This window comes from Mesoplodon densirostris, chromosome 1 (assembly GCF_025265405.1).
Source record: "Mesoplodon densirostris isolate mMesDen1 chromosome 1, mMesDen1 primary haplotype, whole genome shotgun sequence".
In the NCBI taxonomy this organism is placed as follows: Eukaryota; Metazoa; Chordata; class Mammalia; order Artiodactyla; family Ziphiidae; genus Mesoplodon; species Mesoplodon densirostris.
The window spans coordinates 14,875,903-14,882,096 of record NC_082661.1 but is presented as its reverse complement, the minus strand read 5'-3'; positions in this window follow the sequence as shown (position 1 = coordinate 14,882,096).

Here is a 6,194-nt window from a genome sequence, read left to right as displayed (position 1 = left end):
AAACCACAAATGACTGTTGAATTTTGCTACATTACCTGGCATTTGAACTTGGGAATATTGTTTACTTGATACTGACATCATGCCCATTACTATTACTGATGTCATTCTGATCACTTAAAGCAGACTTCCAGGTCCAAAGTGACCCTCCTGGTGGTGGTGGGCACACATGATAAGTACCCACCTTTGCCACTTTTTCCATCGTCTTTAATCAGACAACTCAGGAGGGTTGACACATAGGGAGACCCCAGTTCTAATCTGAACTTTTCTCTTTCAAATCCTTGGCCATGTCTATTTCTGTGTCTGTGTCAGTTGGGCCCTCTGAGAATCAGACACCAGGGAAATGTCTGTGTTGGATGAAAGAGGAGATAGCAGGAGAAACTTCAGGCCTCAGTGCAGGTCTAACACCCATGAGAGGGGAAAGGAAGGAAAGATTGGGTGGGAAGAGCCCCAGCCCTCAGCAAATGTCTAGGAAAGTCTTGGCCAGGTCGATGGGGAGTCCCCAAGGGAAGGTGACCCTTGGCAGGAATCCTACCTCAGGCAGGAGTAGACAGGCTCTCGTACCCATGCCGTGCTCAGCCATGGGTTGAGGCAGCCGGCAGCAGTGTGGCCTCTGTGTGAGTGCCCCGCGCATCCAAGGGGTGGCAGCTGGGCTGCCAGTCATCTCTGGTCCTGCAGCAGGTTTTCCTGAAGGGATCTGAGCGGCACACCTCTGTGGCCACCACAGTGTCCCACCTTGTTCCTTTTTGGATTTCTCTGGAAATGACACCAGCTTGGTCATTTCCTCATTGGAACTGAATTAAATATATTACTTAATTCAAGAAACATGTATGGAGACCCCATCACTATATTCCAGACACTGCTGTTGGCACGAGGGATGTGAAATAAACAAAATACATTTCTCACCCTCCAGGAGGTTGTAGTCTGATGAGGGAGCTGGACAAGGAAACAGTTATGAAACAGTGTCAGGGAGTACGAGTTACTATCCTGGGAGGAAAGAAGGGCTGGCATTTGATTTGGGGAGAGAGGTTGAGAGCAGGGGTGGGATGGAGAAAGGCTGTATCAAGTAAGTAAAGGGAAAGCAAAGGGGGTTAAGCCTCCCAAAGGAGCGTAGGGGACCAAGGGTAGGGTAGCCTGTGCCCCAGGTACCCATCCTATGAACAACTCTGGCACTTTCTCTCCGTGGTTCAGATTGCGCAGCAGAGTCAATCTCCAGGAACACTTCTCCTGCTCTCCACTCCCCTTACTCGTGCTTCCTAGAGTCACTTCCCAGATAAACTCTCTGCACCCAAGCCCTTATCTCAGATTCTGTATTCAGGGGAGCCTAAAATAAGACCAGGGGTGAGCATTCCAATAGAGGGGACAGCTTGTCCAAAAGTATGGTACCTGAGCATGGAGTGTTTGGCAAACTCCAGTGTGTTACATCTTGTAGACCATGTTCAGAGAGGGGAGTCATAGGAGATGGGACCAGACTGGACTTGATTGACCATTTATTCCTCTGACAAGCACATGTTGAGCACCTAATGTGTGTAAGACACTCTGCTAGGCACGAAGAACACACTGTGAGCAAAAGGGAGACACAGTGCCTGCTCCTGAAGGTCCATGACCAGCAGATGATGGGAGATTCCCTAAGTGATGAGCAGAGACCCCCAAAGGGCTTTGAGAAGGGCAGTGACTTGACCCATGTTTGGGGTTTAAATCAATCCAATTGGTACTTGCATGGAATGCAAGTTCTGATCCATTTCTTGATCTAAATCCTGCTCTACTTGGCCCAGAACGTTCAGGTACTCTGGGATTCTGAAAGCTGGGGCTGTTCTGGAAATTCCCAGGCCCCCTATAGAGGGTGCAGACTTTTGGGCCTAATTCTCCCCAGCTGGCACCAGGGTCTGTCTTCCCTGAGACTTTCACTTGTTATCCAGCCCACAAGAACGGGTGGAATCTACCAATGGCCCTCAAGGGCTTTGGGAAGTCTGAGCTACACTCACAACCTGAATTCACATCCCACAGACAGGGCATCTCTGATGAAAGAAAAAGAAAGAAGGCAATAGTTGGCTGAGGATCAGGCAAAGTTTGGCACCCCACTTCTGTTACTACAAACACAGGGAGACATTCAACCAGTTCAAGGGATATTTAGAGCTGTGGTTCAAACGAATGCAGGTGAGCATCCAGGCTGTGAAAAAGACTTAGAAAATAGCTTTTTCAGGACAAACACTTCTTTGGAATTAAGGGGCTCCTAGAGCCCAGCTTGAACCTACCTACTCTTCCGCTCAAATGTACAAGATCGTTGATGACAAGGTATCTGTACATTGTGAACTTGAAATTGAAAGAGAAAACAAGGACAGAGCTGACTGGCTAGAGGAAGGCAGCTCTTTGGCTCCATCTGCATGTGTGGACATGGCAGATCATGGCTGGCAACCTCAGTCTTTACTTTTGTGACTTTCAAGGAGTCATACATCCTGAAGACAGGAGAGCTGTCTGGTGGAAATGAAGTCCCAGTTTCAGAAGAGATCCACAGATTTGTAGGCATACGAGTCCCGCCTTAATTCCCTGAATCTGATCAGGATATAAGTTCATTCAACATATTTCAGTTGTTATTCTTATTTAAAAGCCCCGCCCAGGAATCTTCCCATCTAGTGTGGAGCGAATTAACTGGTCTAAGAGGCTTTAAAGGAGAAGCAGCTGAGACCCCAGTCTTGCTAGGGGCTTTGTCCAATTAAATCCCTCAGGGCATTTAAACAAGAGCCAGTGCATTAGAGCACAGTGTATATTGACAGATGTGGGGGTTTTCTCACTGTCTTAGAAAAGAATAGACACTCATCTGATTCTGTGTACCCAAGAATGGTGACAGTGAGTGCAAAGAGAGCTGCACTCTCTGAATCCCAGGCCTGGCTGAGCTGAGTTTCTGTATTGGTTAGCTGCTGCATAACAAATCGTCACGAAACTCAGTGGCTTTAGACAGATTTGCTCACAAATCTCCAGGTTAACTGGATGTTTCTTCTGGTCTTGACTGGATTCACTCATGTGTCTGCAGTCAGAGTGGGTTGAGTCAGAAGTGCAGCTTATCCTGTCTGGGTCTCTCACATACTTAGGGGTTGGCTGGTTTTGAGCTGCTCCAAGATGTTGCTGCCATCACGTTTAACAGCCAAACCAAGTCACACAGCTAGCCCAGATTCAGGTGCTGGGGTAATAGACTCCAGTTATTGATGGAAGAAGCTGCAAGATCACATGGCAAAGGGCAGCTTCAGGAAGGGGAGGGGGTAAAGAACTGACCATTTTCACAATCCATCGGTCATCCTCTAACCTGTTTCTCCACCCGGGGAAGCCTGGGGCTGGGAAAGGAACAGGTCAGGTGTCAGGAGGCTTTTCACAGCAATGGGTCAACCCAAGCTCCAGGCTCTGGCCTTCTTTTTTTTTAAATTTATTTTAATTTATTTTTATTTCTTTTTTTTTTTTTTTTTGCGGTACGCGGGCCTCTCACTGTTGTGGCCTCTCCCGTTGCGGAGCACAGGCTCCGGACGCGCAGGCTCAGCGGCCATGGCTCACGGGCCCAGCCGCTCCGTGGCATGTCGGATTCTCCCGGACCGGGGCACGAACCCGTGTCCCCTGCATCGGCAGGCGGACTCTCAACCACTGCGCCACCAGGGAAGCCCTCTGGCCTTCTTATACTGCCTTTTCCTCACTGCTGTCATCAGAAGTGAGGGTGCCCTTTTGGTTCACTTGCTTTTGATGTTTGTAGAAAACAAAGTGCTTTGATACAGCACACTTATTCTTGAACAACTAATGCTGATGAATACAGGGTTGCTTCTTCTTACCTTAACACAATGCAACAGTCCTGATCAGCAAATCCACTCCCCAGTGTTGCCAGTCACTCTTGATAACTCAAGAAGATCATCTCTTCATTATTTCAAATCCCCTGCCCACTGGCACTGAGCCACTAACTGTGCACTTTGGTACAAATTAAGTAGAGTCGGTTGATTTAGGATTGCTAAATTTACTACTGCGGAACCACTTACTTCTTGCTGAAGGTGCCCAGCTCACAACTTCACCTCCATCTTTTGGTGCACATCCAGGCCTTCCCAATAGGACCCATATCCCATTGCTAATTAATTCAGGGACAGAGGGGCGGAGGGGATCTGAGGACGACCTGCCGAGGTCTCCAGGGTGGTCTCATTTCTTGGGTTTCCCTGGGTGTCACAGTTCAACAACTTCATGGATTCCATGAGATGCCCCAATATTCTCCCAACAAATCTCTCCTTTTAAAAAAATTTAACTATCCAGAATTGATTTCTGTGGCTTACAACAAAAACCCCATAACTAACATACCTCTAAAAAGTTACTGTTTAAATAGCTAATGGTCTCTCCTTCACTGTTGTTTCACAGGTGGGGTGGAGAGAGTAGCCAACATACACAAGGAGCAGAAACCACTATCAACATGTTCAATGTACATATCTTTTGCTCCTTAAATTCCACTTGTAGGAATTTATCCTACAGACACACCATCCATCCAGAAGACAAATGTATAAGAATATTCAGTAAGGCATCCTTTTTAATAGTAAAAGATTGGAAACAACCAAATACTCATCAGTAGAGGACTGATAGTAAATATCCAAATATCAGAATACTGTGCAGCGGGTAAAAAGATTGGAACACATCTGTATGCGCTGATAACAAATGGTTTTCAAGACATATAACTAATTTTCAAAATCAATTTGCAAGTGCTTCCCTGGTGGCGCAGTGGTTAAGAATCCACCTGCCAATGCATGGGACACGGGTTCAATCCCTGGCCTGGGAAGATCCCACATGCCACGGAGCAACTAAGCCCATGTGCCATAACTACTGAGCCTGTGCTCTAGAGCCCGTGAGCCACAACTACTGAGCCCACATGCCACAACTACTGAAACCCCGTGAGCCTAGAGCCCCTGCTCCACGACAAGAGAAGTCACCGCAATGAGAAGCCCACGCACCGCAATGAAGAGTTGCCCCTGCTCGTCGCAACTAGAGAAAGCCCATGCACAGCAACGAAGACCCAACACAGCCAAAAATAAGATAATTAATTAATTTTAAAAAATCAGTTTGCAAAATAATGTATAGGATTTGTTAATCATTTATATTTTTTATGTTTTTAAATAAAATATAATATATATACTCATAGTGGATAGAATATCTTGGAAGGACACACAAGGAGCTGGTGAAGCATTATTTTTAACTTTGTATTGTATCAGATGTAGAGGGGCATATATTACCTATTTACAAACATGAGTGAAAAGAATTTTTTTTTAAGAAAGAAAAACTAAGCCCTAAATGCCCATGCCTCTATCCTTGAGTGTCTGGAGCCCACACTTGCTCTCACCACCCCACACGAGTGGCTGTTGGAGAGATTAAACCTTCCTTGCCTGCCCAGAGGACGCCACATGAGCTCTGATCACCTTAACGCAGTTTCAACCATTGAACTGCTCTGCAGAGGTGCGTGTGGAACCCACAGATGAACTTGGCAGTGAGGTGAGCTGAGGGGGAAGTAAGCATGGGCGCCTGACCTTTGGGGAACCTGTGACAGATCATGTGATGATTGTTTCTCCTAAATCTAATCAGGTGTTTATATTCTTGTTTCTCTGAAGAACAACATCTTTTTTTCTCCTCCTTAGAACTGTGCCCTCTCACCATACTCCCAGGACTGAAATCCACTCGGAGAATAAGGATAAAATGTCTATGAGCTCTATTCATATGTACATTATTTCTTGCATTAATTTATAACTACTTTAGTGTCAGGTTTTAGAAGGTGGAGGGCACAGCAGTGGCCAAAGTAAATGAGGTCTGTGTCCACATGGAATTGCATTCTAGGTGGGAAAAGGAAGATTGCAAATAAATAGACAAAAACAAGAGAGATAATTATAACTTGTGACAAAGTGATGAGAAGGAAACAAATAAGGTGCTAGGGATCGGGTGGGAGGCTGGCAGTGGAGGGGCTTCAAAGGTGGCCAGGGGTGGCCTCATTGAAGAGGTGACATTTAAACTAATCATTGAATGACAAGAAGGAGCTAACCCAATGGAGGTCTAAGGAAGAGAGTTTCAGGCCACCAGAATGGTAAGTGCAAAGGCCCTGAAGTAGGAAAGAACTTGGCATGTTTGATGGAGGCCACTCTGGTCATGTGGGGAAGGTCAAATGGACAGCAGGAAGAGAAGAGGTCCAGGAGGCAGAC